The sequence below is a fragment of the Lissotriton helveticus genome, chromosome 12 (assembly GCF_964261635.1).
Source record: "Lissotriton helveticus chromosome 12, aLisHel1.1, whole genome shotgun sequence".
In the NCBI taxonomy this organism is placed as follows: Eukaryota; Metazoa; Chordata; class Amphibia; order Caudata; family Salamandridae; genus Lissotriton; species Lissotriton helveticus.
The window spans coordinates 512,655,626-512,681,327 of NC_136073.1; positions in this window are offsets into that span (position 1 = coordinate 512,655,626).

A 25,702-nucleotide genomic window follows, 5' to 3' on the forward strand; every position below is an offset into this window, starting at 1 on the left:
CGCCGCTACGGAGGTCGAGATCGTTGCAGCGCCTGACGCCGCTGCCAGAGACGTCGCATCCTTCGTTTGTGGGACTCACCAGACCGGTGCGGGAAAATCGAACATCGCTGCGAGTATCGTCGCAGAGCCTGTCGTCGCTGGGTGAGATCGCCGCACCGCTTGCTTGCGGACCGCATCACGTCGCTGCGAGCATCGTCGCAGAATCAACGCATCGAGGAGCTGCGAGAGAGAGGATCCCCGCTGGACCGTGCATCGTCGCCCCGGAGATCGTCGCAGCCCCTACGAGATCGTCGCATCGTGCCTTTGCGAGAACAGACTTCCTACGGAACCTACGCACCGGAATCCATACAAGTGGCCTTCCTCCCCATACAGACCGGATTCATCGCAATACGCCCGCTGCTGCAGCGGGGCTGTCGCATCGCCTCCCCAGGGTCTCAGGAGCAACGCATCGCTTGTTTTCCACCGCACCAGCTTCTGCTTTTGGAACTTTGTTGCAACTAAAAGGTACTGTGAGTAAACGTGACGCAACTGTGAACTTTTCACGCATCAGTAGAGAATTCCTATCGCAACGTAGAGAATTCTAATGCAACCTTAAGAACTCTTTTTGAAACCATATTCTTGAACTGTGTATGTTGGATTTTTGTCGTTTTGGTCTTGTGTAGTTTAGATTAAAAATACCTTTATTTTTCTAAACTGTTGTGGAGTCAGTTTGTGGTGTTTTCACTGTGTTACTGTGAGTGTTGGTACAAATACTTTACGCATTGCCTCTGGTTAGCCTAGACTGCTCGTGCCAAGCTACCTAGAGGGTGATCAGGGGTTATCTCAGAGGGTTATCTCCTTGCCCTGACTAGAAGCAAGGGTCCCTATTTGGACAGTGGTACCTACCTCTGCCAACTAGAGACCCCCAGATCTAACAGGAAGGAATTTTTAGATGTTAGGAGGAGGAGAGCTATGGAAATGAGCCACACTGGGAGATGGTTTAGTTAGCGCGTACTGCTCTGCTGAAACTTCAGCATTCGAGGATTTTGGAAGAATAGTGCTTCCTAGGACAAGGAAATGCCACACTTAGGTGAAAGTGCTCATGCGCCTGGGTGGCACCCTGCAGCCCATTAGTCAGGAGTGCCCTCTCTTTATGCCCAGAAGCTGAGACTAATTACGAGAGAGGTGCATAGCTTCTCAGGTCTGCTGCCTGGTACTACAGGGAAAAGAAGGACTGCCCTGTTGGAATCTGAATTTGCACCCAAAGGCCTGCATTCAAAATGACTGAGCCTGCTACACAATTTGGTACTACTGCCCTGTGGACTGTGCCTTGCTTCGAGAAGGAATAAGGAGTGGGCTTCCTGCAGGTACAGGTTAACAGAGTCTTCATCATGGAGTGCATCCAATGGCCTTTACAGGATTTGGCCAGGTGCATTGTGGGAGCTGTGGTCCTGACCTGCCAGAGACCATCCAGGAGATTCCAGACCTTTGGATCTGTGTTTTGGACACTTTGAACCTACAAGAAGGACTTCAGGGGCAATGTCCTGAAGTTTGAGAACTTTGGAGAACTTTTGAGAAAAAGCTCCATAAGGTGACCAACCCGACCACGAGAATCAAGAAGTCCTCCTTCAACCTCGGTCGGGTGAGGATTTCAGCTTCATCCCACTGTAGGCTCTAGAGCTCCGAACTTCCAGGATTTGACTGGGGGCTTGCAGAAAGTCAAGCTGTCGAACACCTCCAAATCTGACATGCTGTGGAGGGTCAATCGCCATCGGAAGAAAAAGCTCCAGAATTGTTTCTAAGTGTGAAGGTAAAGTTTTGACCAGGGACTCCTGCTTACTGTATCCGACCAGGACTCTATTGCGTTTGGCCTGAAATTCTGACTTGATCCTGGTCAAGCGCGACTAGATGTCTTATAGTGGCGCTCCAGTTGTTAAGCACAAGAAAGTGGTTAATCTTTAAAAAATTATATTTCTGTTCACTACATTGCATTTTTGTTCTTTTAGTGTCTATTTGTTCATAAAAATATTGACTATTTTTATAAATTGGTGTGGAATTTTTATTGTGTGCTGTGTTTATTTGATGTATTTGTGTTTTTAACTGCTTTACATTCCTCTTTCCTAAGTTAGCCTTGACTGCTCAGGTACAGCTACCAAGGTTTGAGCAAGGGACTAATTCATTAAGACCTTTGCTGGACTCTATACCATGTTAGCGGACTTATTACTAGGTGTAGGTGCATACTTACCCCGACCAATCACCTTCTTTCCAACAAGAGGTTTTTGTTGAATATTAGGATTAGTCTTATGCCCACAAGAAAAACATCCCATGCACTTACTCCAGTTTCTTTGTGGTACATCAAATAATAATAGTTAAGCCAGTCAGTCCGTCAATTTGGCTTTATTTCGATATAAAACATATCTTTAAAAGCAATGTACAAACATGTTAAAAGGATAAAAGAGCCAGTTCACAATGGATACAATCTTACAGAATAGAATGCGAAATGGCATCAATAAATTACATAAAATAATCAGGGTAAAAAGTAATTAAACAATATACGTAAGCCTTTTGGATCTGATTAACCATGCCCAGCTTAAGAATTTCGCCATACCAAAGACAAATAGGAGCCGTGTATCAGATTTCAGTATTCGCAAAGCTACGCTATAATGTCTGATGCCCAGCTCTTTACACAGGGGTTTAAGCCACCTGCCGAGGGACTTTATAAGCAGGGCATTCGAATAAAAAATGGGGCACCGACTCAGTCCTGGAAGGACAGAAGGGACAAAACTTGCTAGTCTGAGCCGGGATCTTCCAGCGAGCAGTCAGTTCACCCAAGGGAAGTACTCCTATTCTAAATTTAATATATAGAGCTCTATCTCTAGATTTTGTGATTGCATCGAGATAAGGTTCATACAGGGTTACTTCCTTTACCAATAAGAAATCTCTAGTAGTTCGACACAGATTGGTAGTCCTTTTGTGGTATACCCACTGCCAATAGGCTTTTTTTAGGACAGCCTTTGATGGTGCAGACCTAGAATGCCAAGCTTCGCCAAATCCCAGTTCTCTAAGTGTCATGGTTCGCGGCGATGCGCGGCCGGCCATCCCCGCATTCACACACAGAGCGCCGGAATACTCACTTCCGGCCGGAAGTTGAGTCCCCGGTCTAGTCCCGGGCAGCAACCTGGAAGCACAGAAGCACTTCCGGGGGAATCGCTTAAACATCGTGTTTCCCGCCGGCTCTGTGCTTCGGATTCCTTGCTGGAGGTTCCTATGAGGCGGACTTCTTTTCGCCTTTGTTGAGACCTGCCAGTCTCTTACGGAGTCAAGCCGCGCTGGAGCGATGCTCTGCTGTCATGTCAGCCACACGCGCTGGAGCGCTTGCTGAGGCTCGTCTGTCACCATAGAGTCACGCCGCGCTGGAGCGCTGCTCTGTCTTCACGTCGGCGCTACTCAGGAGCGCTTGCTGGTTCTTCCTCCTGGGTGGTCCAGGGACGTGCCTGTTTTTGTTTCTTTAACCCTTGACGCGCAGGAGCGCCTTGAAGGTGTTTGTAGACCTTGCACAGGTATGTTTTATTTTGGTTTTGTACATTTCGGTTTACCACCACGCAGGTGCGCTACTAGGGAAACAGCTCAGCCAACAGGCTTGTGTTACTTATTGGGGATGCCACAGTTTGAGTGACTACGCCCTATTTCCTGCTACACGCGCCGGAGCGCTTGCTTACCTGTTTTTGACTTAGTTCGTTTTGCCCTTGCGCAGGAGCGCTTCTTTTGATTTGAGCTTGGGTGAAACGCGCAGGAGCGCCTTCCCTTAGCTATTTGTATCCGGAGCTGAACCTGTCTGGGGACCTTAATTCCCGGAAGCATTGGTGAGCCCTCAGAGGGTTACTAGGTCTGTGTGTGCATGTGTGGGGTGGTTCTTTTTCTGGTCTGACTCATTTTCTGATCTAGCTCTTTATTGGTTTCTAGTTGACACCGGGACGCCCCACCAGCTCCACGCTATCATTTAGCCCTACACCCTGGCTCCCATCCCTGCGTCCATCTCATCCCTGCTGGGTATTGCCTTCCACGAGGGTCAGGTGGGTACAGGGACGGGTGCTCTTGTCGTCTCTGCGGAATTGCGTCACAAGCAAAGGTAAGACTTGTGGGGCACTTGACACCAAGGAGATGCTTAACATCCTTTAGCCATCCAATTTTGCACCAGCCTGAGAGTGACAAAACCTCCTTTAGCCCTTCCGCGTAACTGGCAAGTTCAGGGACTCTCCATAGGCGAGCCCAAAGAAGAAGGGGTCGTAATCTAGCCTGGTCTTTAATAGAACGACATTCCATATCTAGGAGCAAGGGTGTAGTCGGGGTATTGTACGGGAGACCCATTAGATCCTTCAGAAACTTGTTCTCTGAACGAGTCAATAGATCCATGTTCTGTGCTCCCCAAAGCTCTGCTCCATAGAGCGCCGCACTAACACCTCTCGCCTAGTAAATGTCTAGCACCGGGGCGATAGGTTTGAGGGTAGATGAGCGCTGTTCTTTAAGAAGGACCCCCACCACCCTCTTGTGGGACAATAGCATCTTTGGGGGTGCCAATTCCACTGCATGCTATCGGACAGGCGAATCCCTAAATAATCAATTATAATAGTTAAGCATGATTGCTGCAAATGGGTTTTTCCTATCTAATATGCCCATATGTTTTGCTTTCTGATCACCCAGTTTGGATTTTTAATGTTGGTGAGTCTCCCTACCTGAGTGTCTCTTCCAGTAATTTCATTGTAAATTTAATTGCACATGTTTACTGCTAGAGTCCACCTTTTCAGATAAAGCTGCTGCAATGCAGCTATCTTAAGGGGCACCAGGCTGGTTACACATGAACACGTGTGGGCACATGTGTGTGCATGGGTGGAGGCTGCATGCAAGAGACTCCAGGCATGGGCAGCCTAGTAGCTGTAAACAGGTAACCTACCTGCAGCAGTTTTAAACATGCCCTGACATATTACCTCTTTTGACAGGCCTAAACCTTCCTTCTAAATGTTAACAAATCACTCATATGAAGGCCATATTTCCCATAAAGGCACGGTGCAGATATTTTAAAAGAAGGGCTTGTAAAAATTAATGTTGACGAGGTCCCTACGAGGCCTAGGCGTAACTCCACAAAATGACAAAAAAATTCAACAGAGTTACACAAGTGGTGAAGTGAAGCGCAAATTGCCGTTCGTGCTGATCTCCCTGCTGCTTGAGTAGAAATTCTACCCAAGCAGCAGCTTACGCTCGCCAACTTACTGTTGGCGAGTGCGAGCGGGGGAAAATCTCTGCTGCACCAGGTGGAGAGGGGTTTTCTGCACTCAACAAGTTCACCGCCCAGGCTTAGTCCCTATTGCCAGAACACAATCCCACAGTTGCATTCAACTGTAGAGTTCGAACCAAGCAGGGGTGATGATTAGTCCTCCAATGCCCAACTGTGCTCGGCGGTGCTAACAATGAAATGCTCAACACCAAGAATGCTGGGGGGAATAGGGGAAGAGAGATAAAGAGAGAGAGAGAAGAGATTTCAGTCTGCTGGCACTGCATGAGCACTGCTCCCCACGGATTATGTGTTTAACCAGTCTCTGGAAGATGCATCTTTTTTGTCAAGGTTTGACATGCTCTGCAACTGTGTAATGGACAAGAATAGATATAGTGATTGAGTTCTTTGTGTCCTTGGCACTCCTTGTGAACTCAGCCCCTGGTTTTGTCACCATTGGTACCTTTGTTAAGTATAACTGAATTGTTTATAAAGTCTTATGACTGGTACACAATGACTATTGCTTCCAAAACAGAATCTTAGTAACTTGCTCTTATTTGCATGCACCTAACTCTTTAGCTGTTCACTTCTCTCTCTGATTGCAGCACAATTTCACTAATGACCTTTCTGGGCACATCTAGCGCTTTCGAGAAACAGGAACATGAACATTTTAAAGTTTTTTAGCAGGGATTAGGGTGTCAACTAAAGTTTTTCTCTTAACACGCATTGGTCTTTCTTTAACTTGAAGCGCGAATTAGCATAAACATTAAAGTCTTTACTTTTCGCTCTTTTTACTTTCAGGTTTGTCGGAGCAGTACCGGGACTGCGGCGATGGAGGAAGAAGGAGGATTGGACTCAGGCCCTACTCGGGGATCCAGCAACTGAGAAATCCAGGTACGTTTTTTCTCTGTGGTAAGTGTCCATCTTCATTGGTGGTTGTTCAGTTGCCAAACAAGCTGTCGATCAGGGCATGGTCCTTTTTTCTTTGTCAAACTAAATGGCAGCCAAGATTGCCAGATCTCACACAGTCTGAACAGAAGGTTCTAGGGCTTTCGAAGCACTTGTGTTTTGTTAAATTGATCTTATTAATCGTACTATTCCTAAGGCTCATGATGTGTATGTAATAAGCCTCATGCTATTGGTGCAAACTATAGTATCTCCCTTGGGATTGTGCTAAGCTTGCTGAAGTATGTTTGTTACATGTATTTGCTGCAAGAATTCCTATGTGGTGTCCTACCCACCTACCATATGCTTCCTCCAAATTCGTACTGAGGAGACCCAGATGTCACCTAGACATTAGGGGGCAAAGAGAACATGATTAACTTGCTGAGGGTTGTGGCTGTTACACTGAAATAATCCCAAAAATGATTTTCACTGTATCAGGCTGGCTGCTCCCATAAGAAATCATTGAGCTACATTGTTACATTTATTAAATGCTAAATTCGGAGAGGTAGTGGCTAGAAACAAGGTTCTTGCACTCATTTGAATTATAATTTAAATTCCTCTTTAATCGTTAAGTCCGATTTTAAAATGTTATTTTAAGAATACCACTTTTATGGCTGTGGCTTGTACACCAAGAGGAATGGCTGTAGAATAGCAGAGCCATAATGTGGGCCTCCTTTCCGGTGCTCCTTTTAGAATCAGTGCCCATATGTAATGAAGTAAGGAGAACGTCACAGAGGTCACCGCGACTGACCTCAGCACATTTTTAGCTCCCTAAACCTCCTTTGTCGGTTGCAACGCTTGAAGTTTATTCCACTGAGTCTTTTCTCTCAGTTGCAGTTGCCATCTTACAAATTCAAGTGCTCCCATGGACTTTTTTCACATTATACTTAATAACACTGAGGTATTCAATATGAACATTTGCTTATTTCCACTGCTATTTTAATGATTTATTTTCCATCTGAAATGCTTTCATATATTTTAATAGTTTTCTTGCCCTTTCTGCTATGTTTCTTTTTGGAGCTCCTGCTTTCTGCCTGCTTCCTCATATCTGCTTTCCTCAATTTAGCTTGGTGGCAAATAATATTTCATTTAACTTGTTTGTTCTTCTTGCCAGTATATGTTTATCGGGAATAACTGTGCACGCTTAAGTTGTACTGAAACATTCCTACTGTTCCCATGGTTGTCCATTCTTCTTTAGACATCATACCCTTAACCATTCACAAAGTAGCTTCAACATTGAAACCTCAGCTGCTGGCTCATCAAAACATCTTAAGCAAGACCTACCATCTCCAGAAAATATTGATTTTGCTAGAAGAAATTTGTGCTTTGCTTCCTTTGTAAAATAAACCAATACCAGAATACAAGCATTGGATATAAAATGGTATGCGATGGATTCTGTCTAACAGAAGCTGAACAAGGTATCAGTGACTTTCAAGATGAATCCTCCAAAAATACCTTCTATGCAACAACAGTTTCAGGCTGTTAATAATAATAATAATAATAATAATAATAATAATAATAATAATAATAATAATAATAATAATAATAATCCACATTTGTATAGCGCACAATCACCCGTTAGGGTCTCTAGGCGCTAGGGGCCGTCGGGAAGATTAAGCAAGCTATTGCCCAGAGTCGCATGGTGCTGGGCTAACCTGCCGTCGGAGCCGGGGATCGAACCCTGATCCCCAGATTCCAGCGTCAGTCGCCCTGGCCGCGGCGCCACACCTCTCCCACACTCGCTGTTCAAAAACATGCTGAAGATTTAGAAAATCGAAACCACCACAACAATCTTTACATTCATGGTCTCCCAGAGGAGGTTGAAGGCTTGAATCCTGTCTCTTTATTTACTAACTTCTTATCACAGCTTCTTGAATTGCCGAAGTCTGTGGCACTCAATATTCAAAGAGCGCATTGGCTTGGACATAGGTCTCCTTTGCATACCCACTTCAGTCAAACCCAGAGGCATTATTATCTTATTCCTGAAATATACTAATCTCCTCAAGGTTCTACAAGCTGTAAAGTCTAAAAAAAGACCACTCTATCCTGCCTCCAAGCTCTTCTTCACACAAGATGTTGCCAAAGCACTAGCAGATATGCAGAAGTATTTTCTTTCTCCTCATCTGACAATATGATACTTGGGTGCACGTTTTGGTCCTCTCCACCGCTGCACTTTTAAAGTCAGCTATAAGGGTCAATCATATATTTTTAAGGACCCTTCAGGATTGAGGAAATTCCTGAGGTTAAATTCTTCAACTTCTATGTAAATAGCTGGCTCTCCTACTAGAAATGTGTACTTTTGTTCCATGTACCTTGTTTTTTCCTCTTGTCTAACTAGTTTATTTCTTCTTTTCTTGTTTTAGGTATTTTTCATTTTGTTTCATCCTATGTCATCACCTCATCACTAGTGTTTCTGACCTCATGCGTTGAGTAGTTCTCAAACTCTGTCATCCTCGTGAGGTGCCAAACCCACCTCTAGCCTGACGTTTTATTACCCACAGCTACATCTATTAGTCACCACATCCATGGTTTGTGATTCTTCTGTTTTCATTTCTATGACTGCTTTTCCTTTCTCAATCTTTCTTTGTATCCCATTACTAGCCTTTTCCCATGCTCTTCCCATTTTCCTTCAGTAACCTCTCCTTTCCCTTTTCGTTATCATTTCCACTTATCTTGTATCCAAAGCTGGCCAGTTTATTATTATATGTTGTATAATAGTTTACATTCAGAGTAATAACTTGGAATGTAAGAGGTTTTACTCACCCTATTAAGAGACAGAGAGTTGTTCCCACCTGGCAAAATATAAGTCTGGTCTTGTGCTTCTCCGAGAAACCCACCTCACAGTCCAGAAGCACAGAAATTGAAAAGATCCTTGGTTGGTAAGGTACTTGTCTCTCCCACCCTCAACAAGTAAAACTGTGTTGTTATTATGTAATAAATATATTGAAATCTCTGTTCCTGTGGTAGAAGGATTGTTACCAGATTATCTATTACAAAATACACATTACTCTTTTTAACGTTTATGCTCCAACCTAAAATTATATTGTGTTCTGGTCTGATCTTGAGAAAAAATTACTTCAATTTACTGTAATATTTTCTTTTATCTGGAAATTACAACTATGTATATGACCCATTTCTCCATTGACAATACCAAGTTAAATGTATTCCACATAAAATGCAGAAACAGTTCAGCTCCTTTATTTCTCACAGATCACCAATTGATTCTTGGAGATTAGCGCCTTCCTCAGCCCAAGAATATATGTTCTTCTCTCCTGCTTACAACTGTTTTACCAGATTAGATCATATATTTGTTAGTAAATCTCTATCTTGTACTACCATTTAATCTCAGGCGCAGACCTCCGTTCCACCCCCGGAGTGTGCGGAGATTTGCCTTCTCTGCGTTCCGCGGAGAAGGAAAATCCCCACACACTCACCAGTGGAGTGGAGTTGGCCAGCCCCCGCCTCCACCCCCATTATAAAAAATAATTAGACATTAATAAAAAATAAATTTAAAACCACTTTCCTGTACAGCGGCGTCTTCGGGCTGCCCTCCTCCTCTTCTTTGCAGTGTCGCTAATCCTTCTGAAAACTGCGCATGCGCGCACTCCCGGGCTTGCGCATTTCTCGCAAGCAGCAGCAATTCATTCTTATCCGCAGCAATACATCTGTTTCAGAGGTCCTTCTCCAAAGGGTATCTGATCTTGTTGAACTGTCTTCGACTACAGCCCTCTGCCTTGTCCCGCTGGAGTTGTTCGACCTCCATTTCGACGACTAAATCAGAACGTAGAAATCTTCCTCGCTGCTTCGACCCAAGGCCATCTGTTGCCGACACTCCTTCCTCAGCCACCTCTTGCATCCTTGGGCCACTGAATTTGACCTTCTCATGCATTTTTCTTCAATAATTTTTCTAAGTGTAACGTTAAGCACTGACTAGGCCTAATCCACACTGCACTCTATCGCTGTCAGCCTTCACTTTCAACTTTGACCTATTCTCGCAAGACTGGATGTCTACTGTTCGCACTATGTGCTTATAGGCACCATATTGCACTAAAAATTCAAAAATTAATAACTCCTGTTCTTCTATTTGGATATTTGTCACTTTGGTATCAAATAATTTATTACAATTTACTATAATTTTCGAAATTGTTTAGGAATTTTTGTGTGTTGGGTTTTCACTTTATAACTGTTTGTGTGCTACATAAATACTTTATTTGGGTTTTAACGTTATAACTGTTTGTGTGCAACTTTATACTTTGCCTCTAAGTTAAGCCTGACAACTTTTTGTGCCAAGCTACCTAGGGTTAAGCACAAGTTAATTTAGTGATTTTTTGTGGTTCACCATGCAGCGGATTGTGGATTTTGTTTGACAGTTTTGTAACAGTAAAATGGACTAGTATATTACAGTTTGGAAAGCCGTGCTATCACACATGTTGGCCATTGGGTGAGAAGCCTAGCACATTATTATTATTAAAATGTCTCTAACATATGGGCAAGGCATCAATAAAAATCGCTGGCAGCAGAAGAAATCACCAGAAAAATCGAGTATAAGCTCACTACAAAGATAGGTGTGTACCTGGAGGTAATTACCGGAATCACATACTTACCAACACAGTGTTAATCTCTCAGATGTTGAACAAAGGAATAACAATACTAGGCTAGGAAATTGATGAGGGACTGGGGCCTCAGATGAACACTAATGGGGATGGTGCATAACCACCATAACACATTTCATCACTTTCCTCAAAACTGTGCAAAAGAGTGCAAAAGGGTGTAAACTTTCATTATCACAAATCATATTTTATAGCCTTGACCACTTGACTGTTTACATTTCTCTCTTGGTTTCTGTGCAATTTGCATGTTAAAAATTGCTGTTTTCTTCGACCCATGACCATTTACAATTCATTACAGGTTTCCCCCTAAACTGTGCTAAGGCTTCTAGAAGGCACCCCCAGCGAAAGAAAAAGGCAAAACACAGCTCCCAGCCTAAGCGGAGTGTTTTAAGAGACTGCTTAATCTGTTTCTTGGTTTACATTGTGTTTTGAGATTTATTTGGCTATAAAAAGTTATTTTTAATAGTGCATAAGCAGTATTATAGTGGCATTAGGATTGGGCCTCACCTACAAGGTTGAACAGGAACTACAAAATGTTTATTGAGCCTGTATGTATCCACTGAGATTCTGACCTAACGAGCATCTACTTGTCCCTGCACAGAAGTTTGTGCTTTAGTGAATGGCCCACATATGGCATCTTAGGAGGCCTGACTACTCCCCTCACACTTACCATCTCCATTGTGTAGCCCCAGCTTCTCTGAACACTATACAGGACAGTGACTAAGGTGAAAGGAAGGTTTTAAGACCACAGATTGTGTGCTGTGTTGTTTGAAACTGTAAAAATGTTTCTTGTTCTCTGCCCACAACGGTTTAAATGTATATTTTGGTTTCTGTGCAATTTGTCCTTTTGTACTTTTAAAACTGTTGTTTTCTCAGTGGCAGCCACCTGGTGGGGGGAATATTTAATCCACTAACAGGCACTGGTACAAAAAACTAACAGTGCCCTGTTTAAGTGCCAAAGCTCTCAATTGTGGTCCATTTTAAACAGTGTTTATAAAGGGCTACGATGGAGAGCTCTGGAGTTAAGGTTGGAGGCACTGCGAGTTTCTCACAGTGTCTGACAGTGAGTTTATTTAAATTAAAATAAAATGCAAATGTACCTACCTGTCTTTCCACCCTTTAGCTCCACCTGCCAGGCAGCAAGCTGCCAGAGCCTTGTTCAACTCCCCTCTATCAATTCAGGCGCTGCACTTATGCTGCTCAGGCAGCATGAGAGCACCACCAGGATTGGCTGGAGCACCCTGGTCTGAGGCTCCTTCAGGCCCTGAAGGCCTGTGCTTCCTCTCCACCCACCTGTCTACGACAGCTCCGGTTGTCCCAAGCCAGTCAGCCAAAGTAACATGAGCGCTTTAAACTGAAGTGCACTGTGCCCAATGTTCCTCCCTGATTTGGGCTTCGCCCTCTCAGACTCGGTTGCTTGCAAGAATGAAAAATAAAATGGTAATACATTTGTTTTATTACCATTTTATTTGTCATGTTTTCCTTCACTTTCAGCAGCGGGGCGGCGCCCCTTTCCCCTCATGGAGGCAGCACTGTTGTGTTTTTTCACTTTTACATTTCTCTCCTGGTTTTCCCCTAAACTGTGCTAAGAAGCCCCCCTCCCCTGTTTTTTTACAAGCTCGAAAGGCAAACTACACCCCTAAGCCTAACCAGAGTCATTTTTAAGAGACTGTTTAATCTGTTTTGTGGTTTGACGTGTCTTTGGAAAGTGTATTTAGCACTCGTTTTTGTCTAGAATTTTTTTGGGGAGTGTGTCAAAAGCAGTATTTTAGTGGTTTTAGTTTTGGGCCTTACTTGCAGAGTTGAACAGGATCTACAAAGTGTGCATTGAGCCTTTCTGTATCATAGAAGATTCTGACTTTATGAGCACCTCCTTGCCCACCGCACTACAGTTTGCACTTTAGTGATTGGCCTAGGGGTGGCATCTGAGCAGGCCTGCCGATGCCCCTCACACCTGTATAGGCCCTTAAGTTTAAGTTCACATGTTCTTTAAAACGATTTCCTATTGGTTGTTCCATCTGTGCTCTGATCGCTTCCTAGGGCTAGGGGTTCCATTTGATTTAGGGCTTAAAGTTTGGGATTGGATTGAATGATAGGGCTAGGGTTCTGATTGGTTCCAAGAGATAGGGTTTCTTTTGGACCACGTGCCTAGGTTTTGGGCTCTGATTAACTGATAGGAGTAGGGTTCTATTTGGTTCCTTGGGCTAGGATTCTATTCGACCTAGAACTTAGGGTATGGGTTCTGATTGAGTGATAGGTTTAGTATTCTGATCGGTTCCTATGGCTAGGCTTCTATTGGACTTAGGGCTTAGGCTTTGGGTTTTGATTGGTTGCTAGGGCTAGGACTGTGATTGGTTAATAGGGCTGGGGCTCCCAACAGTTCCAGGGATTAGGGCTGTGGTTCCCACTGGCCAAAGGCCACCTGATCTAGGGCTATTTAGCCTTTGGGTCAGGGCATTTCATTCCGGTCATTGAGTCGCTTTGTACTATTTTTTGCTCTCACTGAGCACCATAGCTTTTATTGTGCTTAGTTGGCCTAACAATATATTGACCCTTTAGTGGACTTGTAGAGCTTTGGAATTTTAATAGCATCCTTTTTGCATGTATCCTGTTTTTAGATGTTTTTAGACACTTGATTTATGACAAAATCTTTACGCTTTTTTAGCAGGCATGATTTTAGCTGTGTTTTAGCGGAGTGGGTGTTATGTACTAGGCCTAAGTAGCAAATAACCTTTTACCTACATTTGTCCTACCTTGCTCTGCATACCACTTCTAGCACTGACCTTATGACCAATTATGTGCTGAATAAATGTCGATCAGTTTCCTTCAAACTAGCCTCATTTATTATGTATGAGGATTCTTAGAAAAGTCCCCTGCCCATGACGTACATAACAGGATTAACATACTCTGTATAAAAGTCATGTTTGTCTTCATCCTAGGGTGAAATACCTACTTTCATATTTGCAGGTATTGATTTAGGCTCATTTACATAATCAAACTCACAACATATTGATTGTGTTAGGAAATCCGAGGCTATCTTTATGGTATGAAAAAAACAATGGGGGGAGCAAAGAGGTACTACTTGTCACTAGCAGTGGAGGTGGATATGTCCTTCTTCAGTCTATAGTCATTAAATCACAAAGATCCACCCTTCGGATAGTTTCAAAAAGTCATGTCCTCCCAGGTTGAGTATGCTTCCTACAATGATGGGAAAAACATTCAGTGTTTTTAAATACCTCTCACACACCAAAAGGGCCCTTGGTGTCATGCTTCATCATAGGGGTCTTCCCGCCCCTCTACGGGATGAGGCGTGCTACAACCTACGGTTACGCAGGTGCACTGTTGTAGTGAGAAGACTATGTGTTGTGTAGGAGTGTGAGTGGAAGTGTCAGGAGTGAATGGAAAGGTGAGGTAAAAAAATACCTGGCTCGTTGGTTAGAAAAATTTGAATATACCTTTGAGCTGGTATTGTTAAAAACGTGGGGACGGAGGTGTATTTGCCTCAATGAGCTATGCCTCCAAAGTCAACATGTTTCAAAGCCCCACTGGCTTCGTCTTCAGGACCTAGCAGATCCCTTCTCCACTCACTTTATATGTGGTGTGTTCATTAAACTAATCATCTTCATGAAAATGTGTTTGTGAAAATAAATATACAATACATCTGGCTTCTCAATGCACATATACGACACCTAAATAGGTGCAGAGATGGGTTTTCAGACTGGGAACCAATGTCACAGGTCTAAACGACAATATCCCGTGGGGTCAGCTGACTTAGAATAAAATCCGGGTGACAGACCTTTTCAAGATAGCCACAGACTGAGATAAAGGGTGGTTTATGAGATGTGACTACCCTTCCCCTCCTGAGCAGGTCCATGACGGACTACTTTTCGCCCTGGATAACAAAATACCCTTTAACACCTGGTCAAAATGTGCCATTTATCCTGTTACATAGGACAATGAATCATTGGGGGCCTCCCCTTGGTAATACCGGGTGACAGTAGATTATGAGTCTGTTCCATAACCTATGCAATGCTTATTATTCATCCTGACAACAATAAGTATCTGGGCTCACTGCATAGAATGACGTGCGAGTGAAAGTTTTCTTGGGTTCCCATACAAGCATATATCTGTTATAGTGAAACATGTGACTGAGTACAATTGACACGCAGCACTTGCACTTTACAGATTAACAGGAATACCGACAAATGCACATGCGCCTAAGGAAACCCCGTCTCAGAGAAATTAACCGTTGGGAACCGACAATGACCATACATGACCAGAAGGAAATGGGAGTCATGCAATTATCCAATTACCTCCGTCGCGGGAAAGGGTATGAAAAACGAGTCTGGTGATCCCTTCTGGCAGAGTCACCGGAGCCGCGGAGGGGTCGATCGGGAGGTATTTCCTCGTAGAAATCGTGAGTAATGGGACATAGTACCTGTAAGAGTGTTCACCACGAGAACTTTGCCAAGTAAGATTAGATTCTGAATGTTCCTTTTTTCTTCCCAAAAATTGGTGCTATTTAGCACACCAGACCCTGACGCAGGGGCTCATGAGGTTTTACGAAGAGTCCGAAACAGTATGTTGTCAATGTGTATTAGCATGCTTTTCAATGTTCTCGTTCCTCACTTTATAGGGATAGAAACACAACCCGTACCTGTTCCACATTTACAAACAAGGGTGTCTTGACAACATGATGGCTCATGAGACTTTACGAATATTCCAAAATAGTATATTGCAAATATGTATTGGCATGATTTCAGTGCTCACTATATAGGGACAAAAACACAATCTCTATTTGTTCCACATCAACCAACAAGGGTGGTATGACAACCTGATGTTCATCGGCCACTTATTTCCTCATCGAGTGTGTGTTTTTCATGTTGTTTGTTAGTATGTCTAGTGTGTTTTCTTTATCAAAGATAATTTTTTACTAACAGCACTATAGTACGTCTGCAGTTTGTCACCTGTGAACCACTGGACATTTTACCATTCGATTTGAAAAGAGTGACCACCAGAAAAAAAATGTTGTCTCCTTTTTCTTTACAGGTTGATGGAAAGACAACGTTCTTCTTTTTGATAGGCACATAATCAGCACTATTAATAATTGTTTTTCCTCACTTTTATTAGAAATTGTCTGGTAAGAGTTAGAGAAACGTGAGTAAGGTGGGGATTTGTGCACTCCGTCCTGAAGAAGGTGCCTCGGGCACCGAAACATGTTGACGCACACAAAAAGGAGGTAACACACATTGTTAGCGTAAAAACCTCCTATCTTCTCTATTTTTAACAGCACCAGCCCGGGGGCTTATTAAATAGTTTTTGGTTACCCCACGAGCCAGGTTCTTTTTAACTTTCACTATTCCCCACACCCCACGTAACACTCACGTTAATTTGAAAAAACCCACACTTACACCAACACCACACATAGTTTCATACTAGTGCTCCCGCGTCTTCGTAGGTCGCAGCACGCCGTACCCCGTAGAGGGGTACGATGGCCCCGATGATGAAGCATGACAATAAGGGGCCTGTTGGTGTCTGAGGGGACACAAAAAACACAGGGTGATTCCCCACTGTGGAAGTGACCCCCCCTTTTTCCCAAGGAGTGGATTCTAATTGTTTATTTATGTATACCCAGGGAGGACGAATCCAGTCTTATCTCTCTCTCCCCCCATTGCTTGTTAAATTTTTCCTCTGATAAACAGCGGGACACATCACCATCAAACTACACTGTGAGGAGTATATGTTCACTCATTCCATTTCTTTTTCAGGTCACTACTTTATCATGATGGATGGTGCACTTTTGTCTCGCATTTTAACATATATGTATGATGTTGTTTTTCTTACAGATATCGATGACAAATACCTATTTAGGTATCGTATATGTGTATTGGGAATCCACATGCACTGTATAATTATTTTCACGAACACATTTTCATGAAGAGGATTAGTTTAATGAACACACCACACATAAAGTGAGTGTAGAAGGGATCTGCTAGGTCCTGGAGAAGAAGCCAGGGGGGTTTTCGAAACATGTTGACTTTGGAGGCAGAGCTCATTGAGGCAAATACACCTCTGTCCCCACATTTTTAACAATACCAGCTCAAAGGTATATTACATTTTTTCTAACCAACGAGCCAGGTATTTTTTTACCTCACCTTTCCATTCAACCCTGACACTTCCACTCACACTCCTACACAACACATAGTCTTCTCACAACAACAGTGCACCTGCGTAACCGTAGGTTGTAGCACTCCTCATCCCGTAGAGGGGCGGGAAGACCCCTATGATGAAGCATGACACCAAGGGCCCTTGTGGTGTGTGAGGGGTATTTAAAAATACTGTTTGTTTTTTCCACTATTGTAGGAAGCATACTCAACCTGGGAGGACATGGCTTTTGAAACTATATGAGGGTGGATCTTTGTGGTTTAATGACTATCTTTATGGTATAAAAGGACAATACCTTTCCTAGATAGATAGAGGAAGGGCTTCCACACTGACACAAGACACTGGGTTCTGGCTGCAGAAACTACAACACACAGCTGTCTGACATCCCTTGCGGGATGTCTAACTCAAGACCAAGACTGGGTCCTTCGTTCTCTCCCATCAGGTAATGGGTTTGGCTCTTTCCTAGGGGATTCTTGGCTTCACACCCACATAAATGCTAGGTAAACCTAGGTAGGGTCAGCATAGTAGGGGTATGCTTGATTACTGTCATGTATATATGTCTGCATATATTCCCTGTTTTAGCACTATGGTTGAATTCTACCTTTTATTTAATCTGTTGGTGCTTGTAATCTTTTACATGTGCTCCCGTCTAATGATTGTTGCAACAAAAATGTTTTATACTAGAGACTAAGTAAGTATGATTGACTGACCAAAAAGTACTGTACTGTTTCCATGATCCCTGAAGGATCAAGGGTTGTCACGTTCGATAGTTGCCTGAAACTATTCGCTCCTTGGTAAGGTTAGGGTGCTTATGGTGGCACTGTGAGCTAGCTGGTCTTAAGGTTAAGGTTAACATATCCTTTGAGGGCGTCCGAAATCAGTCTAGACTTCAAACCCTTAGTTTATGTTGTCTAAATGTGCAGATCCTAAGGGCATATTACTTACAGACTGCGATAAATATCGCCAACTATCGCTGGATTACATCGCCGTGTTAGCGGCGTATTAACAATGCTTCGCTAACAGGTGATGTGAAATCCTGCGATAGACTGCGGTAATGAACATTAGCGCGTGAAATCCTGCAATGATTTCACAGAGCTAATGTCAGACTTGTTAATAGGGGAGTGTGGACTTAACCTTACAATCCACCTCCCATAGGCATTAATGGTAAGTCAGGTTTCAATTAGGTGATAGAATATTGCGATGATGGGGGCTTAGCGTGACTTTTGTCATCACGGGACAGCTTTGCTAATAGAGCGAAGTTGTTTTAGAGACCTTTTCCATGTGCTTTTTGTAAGGAGCACCTGCCTTGCATGTCATTAGCGATAATTATCGCTGGCATGCAAGGCGATAGGAAAACCAGCAGATAACGCCGGAAAGCTGGCGCTAACGCATATTAGCGCTGGCTTGCTAATAGGGCGATATAAATATCGCTGCTTTATCGGAAAAAAGTGCCGCAAAAAGCAGCGATAAGGCCCTTGCTAATATGCCTCTATGTATTTTTAGGAACTACACAACCGTTGAACAGGGCAAGGGCAGTTGCCTGTTTGGGCCTGTTTGGGCTGAATCGGGCCTAGGGACAGAGATGCTGCCCTTTTTTCTCATTTATGAGCTACCACCTTACGCCATTCCCATCCTCAAACATAATAACAAAGTCTCAGCAAATGCACACTTCTCATTTACAACATTTTAATGGCTCAACAAGCAACACAAAACCCCAAAAACCACATCTATATCCACTTCTACCCTTGCTGCCACAGACCTTAACTCACACACATAACACCACTCTGTTATTTACCACGTTCAAATCCAAAAATCATCAACAGAATACAAACCCACATTGTACTTAACCTTAATCCCTTAAACCACACACTCCTGTTTTATACAAAAAACAGGTCTATCAGCTAACAGACCCCATTCCATCACCACCAACCCTATACCCAACCCTCTCTCATATCATCCACCAACAAAACCCTCCTCCTCTTTTCACTAAAAATATACAGACAATCCAAACTCTCCTCCAACAAACATCACCACCCCCTTTACAATTCAACTTTCACTCGTGAAAAGTACTTTACATCCAAATCAATCACATAAACTCACTACATCAATATCTAATTTCACTACTCCACAGAAACATAACATAACACCCACACAAGCACATCAAAACCTAGCACACACACAATTTCATATTGTTGGACGGTGGTTTGTTCATAGGTGCAGGTAGGTACCTACAGCTAGTAAAAACACCACAATCACAAATAAGGTCCAGTAAAGGCTCAATAAATTAATCCTTGCACAACCCTTGGTAACTTGGCTCACACGCATTCAGGTTTAATTTAGGAGGCAGTTGTGTAAAGCATTTAATATATTAAAAAAAGAAAATAAGTAAGATACAACACTCAATATAAATGCAACACCAATTTATAAAAATAGGAAATATTTTAATGATTAAAATGACATAAAAATGACAAAACATCCAATGTAAGGGACCGTAGAAATACATTTTTAAAGATCACAAGTGTGATTCTGGTGCTTAAAAGCATAAAGCGCAATAAAGGAACATCTGCCCACGCTTGACTTAAACCAAGTCAACGTTTCAGGCCGAATGCGATGGAGCGCAGGTCAGATACAATAGGGGTTGGGGTGGTTGGGACCATTCAAAATTTTACATACACACTGAGGGCCAGATGTAGGAGCCCAAATACCGGTCGGTAACAATCGGCCGTTACCGATCGGTATTTGGGTTTTGTAATGTAGGGGGCTAGAAAATTACAGATTCGGTATATTTACCGAATCGGTAAATTTACCGATTCGGTAAAATACCGAATCAGTAAATTTACCGATTCTCTAATTCAATATGTAGGTGGCACAGTTTACAGTGCCACAGGCCTTTAGAAATTCGTTATTTACCACCCAAAACTATTGGGTGGTAAATTACGAATTTCTGTGTACATGCACATCTGTGCATGTACACCTGTGCCATGTGGCACACATACATGCCCTAAGTGCATGTATGTGTGTCACACGGCACACAAGCCAGAAACAGGCGTGCAACAGGGTGTCAAAGTGACACCCTGTCCTCCTTGGAAATTCGGTATTTTTACAGATTCGGTAATTACCGAATCTGTATTTGCTATTGATTCCTATGGGCTTCAAGACCCATAGGAATCAATGGCAAATACTGATTCGGTAAGTACCGAATCGGCTAATTACCGAATCTTACCGATTCTATATTTTTACCGATTTTTTTCCTACCTAGCAATTACCGATTAGTAAATACCGAATCGGTAAAATTCGGTATTTACCATTCGGTAATTTGCTATTACCTACATCTAGCCCTTAGTCTCTTTTTTGGATCTTCTTCCCTTGACGTCGAGCCGGTCTCCTCAGCAGGTCGGATTGCATTCAGTGATGGCGGTGTGCTTCAGCACGATGCCTCAGTGATTCCTGGAGGTCTTGGTTCTTGTAATCAATGGCAAAGAGCGCCTGAGCTCTCAGTTGACAAACCTGGATTTTAGGCTTGGTCGTGGTTCGACATCACCGGTTTGACTCTTGTCATCGGGGTCGGTCAACTTATGAAGCTTTTTGACAAAAGTTGTCCAAGTGTTTTCAAACTTCTGGATTCTTCCAGAAGGTCTCTTTTGGGTATGTGAGGGTCTACAACACCAGCAAAGGGCCAACAAGCTCTGAGTTACCTCTTGGAGGTCTGGGACTGCAATTCCCACTATGTACCTGGTCAAATCCTTTAACGTTTAAGTGAAGCTGTTCAGCTGGGCTTGTCTTGGTGGAGTTGATGAAGGTTACTTCTTGAAGCTCTTTCTACCTGTTGCTTTCAGGCAGTCCACCCCTTTTATCCCTTGAAGCAAGGCAAAGTCATCTTTTGTAAAACCCAGAGTCTGCAGCAGGTGTAGTCCTTTAGAGTGCAGTCCTCTCTTGGTGCAGACAAAGGATTCAACATGGCAGTCCTTCTTCTCTTGGTGTTTCCAGGCAGGGATCTGAATTGCTGGGGAGTTCCCCATAATTATTCCAGTTTCTGGGCTGACAAAAAGGGAGCACCTCGACCAGTAAGGTGCAGATTGCCACCCTCTGTGATGGCAACTTCCTTAGACGTTTGGCATATTTTTGTCCCATAAAGAAATTCACACAAAAATCCAAAATGGGGAAAATCTCTCCTGGAGGTTAGGATCTGGCCAACCCATCCCACAGGTGTGGCTAACTTGTCCCTACATTCCCTTTCCAGCACCTCTCCTAATTCAATTAGAGGGCTACCCTCTGCCTGGACGTGCAGGAAGTAGGGGTCGGCCTTGTTTCTGTCCTCGCTGTCTTCCTACCTTTGAAGACCAGTTTGCCTTCCCGTCCCCTTCCTGTCCTGGCATCTTCAGCTGTATTTCACCTCCCACCAGATAGACTCTTTTTCTCACCCCAGGACATGTCGCTTCTCAGTAAGGAAGCTTGGCTCAGCCTATCAAAGGCTGCTACAGAACTGATTTTAGGTAACTTCAGGGAAGCAGTTCCATAACTTCTTTCCTGCAATAGTTATAATAAATCCAACCTTGGCAAGTTTCTGGATTTATTGTAACTCTTATCTTCATACTTTGAATTGTATTTCTAGCTCACTGTCAAAAGAGAAGCTTCATTAAAGTTTAATAAAACCATCCCATGTTAGGCTATAGAGCTAGCAATCGACAACGGGGAAAACAAAATCAGCAGTCTTTGTCTCTCACCAGGGCATATAAAACATATTTTATATTATGTCCACTTATCATCATAATGCACCTTACCCTTAGGGCACGTAGAGTAGACCTTTGGGTGACTTTTAAATAAAAATAAGGTAGTTTAAGACTTCGGAAGTACTTTTAATTCCAAAGTAGAATACGGATATAGGGGTGTTGTGCTCGTTCCTGTGGCTTCTGTCCCTGGCAGGGGGCTTACCTGTGTGCTGCTCATCCTGACAGGCTTTCTTGGTCTCCCTCCCGCTGCCGCAGTAGGACATCTTGCGGCCGTAGAGTGGAGGGAGACTACACCTCCCAGCCTGCACTGCTTCCAGCCGGAAGACGACATCGCTGTTCCCGCGCCCGGAGGCGCTTTAAAATCCCGATAGCCCCGGTGGAGCAGGTGTTGTGCTCATTCCTTTGGCTTCTGTCCCTGGCAGGGGGCTTACCTGTGTGCTGCTCGTCCTGACAGGCTTTCTTGGTCTCCCTCCCGCCGCCGCAGTAGGACATCTTGCGGCCGCCGAGTGGAGGGAGACTACATCTCCCAGCCTGCACTGCTTCCATCCGGAAGACGACACCGCTGTTCCCACGCCCGGAGGCGCTTTAAAATCCTGATAGCCCCGGTGGAGCGGGTGTTGTGCTCGTTCCATTGGCTTCTGTCCCTGGCAGGGGGCTTACCTGTGTGCTGCTCGTCCAGACAGGCTTTCTTGGACTCCCTCCCACCGCCGCAGTAGGACATCTTGCGGCCGCCGAGTGAAGGGAGACTACACCTCCCAGCCTGCACTGCTTCCAGCCGGAAGACGACACCGCTGTTCCCGCGCCCGGAGGTGCTTTAAAATATCGACAGCCCCCGCGTCGCGGAATCGCGTGCGGATCGCGCCGGGCGAAGCCCGGGCAAAGTGCGGGCCGTCTGTGGCCGTCCGGGGCTGGCCAGGCTGGGCTGGGCCACCCCCCTTGGTTTTCGTGAACTGATCTATCTGAATATTATTGTGGACTAAAGGTATATCTTATTCTTGATTTATCGGTTTCCTGAATAATGGGTATAAACACCCCTGTAGCCACACGGTCCAGCACTAGACAGAAAAAGTGCACTACTACTCCATTACCAAGCCTGACTGCTATAGATAGAATACTACAGAAAACTATTGGGGTAGTTGTAACTGCCATTGAAAGCAATGAGAGACGCCTCTCGCTCCCCCAAATATGTGTTTGCCCCAATTACATAATAACATCACTGTATTACAGACAAACTCTACTGATTCCATACTATTGGACTTTTATGTAGACTTACCAAGGGTGGAGAGCAACTACCCTACTTTTCCATCACAAGATTTACTTCCTGTATCGTTCTCCATTACTAGCAGGCTCTCACAAACACCGACTCTGCAGCCTGAAGGTTTAACTGTGGAATCTTCCCTTTCATCAGTAAACTCCTTTTTGGGGCCTTTAATGCAGGATACTTCCCTAAATGTACCAGTCAGGCCACCTAGTAGGATTATTAATGAGGAAGCTATCCATTTAAGCAACACTGGTCTAATATTAGGTCAGGAGACATCAGTAAGCGATGATGCTCCACCCATAAAAATGGTTAATCGATATCCCCAATCTCGAGCAAATATAGGAGGCACTATAAAAAGGAAAAAGACAGAAACTGCACAGAAAGGGCGGGAACCAAGAGCACTAAAAAAGGTGGATTCTGCAAATCCCGAATCAGGGTCACTCATATGTAGAGGTGTAGCAGGGATTGAGGGTGTTCAATGGGGTCCAACCCAATCTACAAGGGGTAACCTTGAATGATCCTTCCTATCCGTCCCTATAGAGGATGTTGGAGGGTCAGTGGCACAAATAGAGCACATTGTAAAATCCCTGATCCTCCCTCTCCTCGAAAGGATAAAATTGGAAAAATGATAAGTTAGAGAGATTCGAACAGTTAACCAGAGACAATTTTACCTCCTTGATAAAACTTGAAGTTAGAGGGAGAATGGTGAATATGGTCCCCCCTCCCAAGGATCCTGTAACTACTAAAGGGACCACAGCTGGTGTAGTTACCAAGCAACCCACAGAGGGAGGAATCCAAAAGGATCCCATTAATAACAAACAGACTAAAAAAGTCCCTGGTAAGACTGTACAATGTCCAGTAACCAACACAGGCAAAACCGTATTGGAGAAGGTTGCTTGTCCAGAAGGTGTGCAAAAACTGAAAAATAATCATGACAGTAATCGGATAGCTCCATTGGTTACGGTTGATTTACCACCAGAGTCATTGCCTTTTGTAATTGTGCTTACTGGCGTCCCCGAATTAAAGAGTGGGAATCCAGAATCTTACCAAGAGCTAAAAAATAAGGTGATATTCTGGTTGAATAACAACAGGCCGATTCCCAGACATCTCAATGGAGAAGTACTGTTTGCAAGTAGGGTTAACTGGATAGGAAGCAGACCAAAAGATATACAGGGCCACACAATTATCTTTAATTTTAGGGATACCAATGTGGTGAGATTAATCTGTAACGAATACCGTTTTATGGATAGGGGCCCTATTCAAATAAAAAACCTCACCTACTTTTATGGTTTGAATCCTATGCGATCTTTTGGATACGAGAACACTATGGCTCACGAAGAGTTGTTGGGAGGTTTTAACGCCTATCCTCCGGTAGCTACAAAAAATCGCTTCACAGAATTATATGGCCTAGAAGAGGTTGACTGACAGGGAGCAACTAATGAAATGGAAATACGAGTCACAACAGTTAACCATGTCCAGGGGTATGAGGCTAAGTGTAACACAAGGGATGTAGCCAATCAGGGCGGCCACTCGATTTCAATGGACAAGCTGGGTAACTTCAACCCTCTAACATCGTTAACTGAAGGGGATCATAAACAGTTTTATGGCAAGGACATTGTTGAAGCTAAGATAATTTCCTGGAATATTGCTGGAATAAGGAAAAATATGTCTGACCCAGTATGGCATGAGTATATTAACACTGGGGACCATATTCTATTCCAGGAAACATGGGGAGTAGATAACTACTTTAAAGTAGGATATAGGTCATTTCATATATCGGCCTCAAACATAAATAAAGGCAGACCATCTGGTGGTTTGATCATTTGGGCAAGAATTACATTGGGCACTGTTTTTAAACAGATAGACTTTAATAGCCCTGATATCTTGGTTATAAAATCCCAAGATATTAAAGGACGGGTAGTCTGTTTAATTAACATCTATAACAGACCACAGTCGTCAAACAAAGAATCAGAGACGATAGCCCAATTAAATAGCATTATCTCTAGCCTAGACCGCAAAAGCGTGTTGATTATAGGAGGAGACTTCAATAGGAAGTTTGAACCAGTTATGGGCTTAGAAGATATTTATGGGGAAGAAGACAATGCTAAAAACATTCCCTGTCTTGATGCAAGCTACACTACAGCTTGCACAAAAGGTGCCCTTCAACTGCTAAAAATGGCAATGGAATATGGGCTACGTGCCTGTAACGGGCGCTTACCAACAGACTGCCCAAGTAAACCCACCTTTAGGAGAGGTTCCTATGCAAGCCACTTAGATTATATATTGGTCTCTATGTGTCTATTGCCAATGCTTTTGGACCTAAAGGTGGCTAATCGTACTGAAAGTGACCATTTCCCCCTTATCTTGACTACCCATAGCTCATTACTTGTGCTCCCCATGGAGCCGGCTTCTTGCCATAATAATCTATCTGATGACCCCCTAGAGTCCAATAACCGCAGGTCCTTAAAATGGACTGCCGTTCTGGGCAATATGGGTATGATCTCTATGTAACACTAATATCACCGTTAGTTGACATCAACACTGAGGGTTCACCTCTAACAGAAGTGCATGGGAACCTGATGTTGCAGCTTATTGGGATCCTCTCAGAAGGGAGCAAAAGAGCTCAACCTGCCCGAAATAATTGTTCGAAGCAAGGACTCTGGTACAATAGAGTCTGCTGCCAGGCCAAATCAGAGTTAATAAAAGCTGTAAAAGGGAACCAAATAAATAGTACTAGAGACAA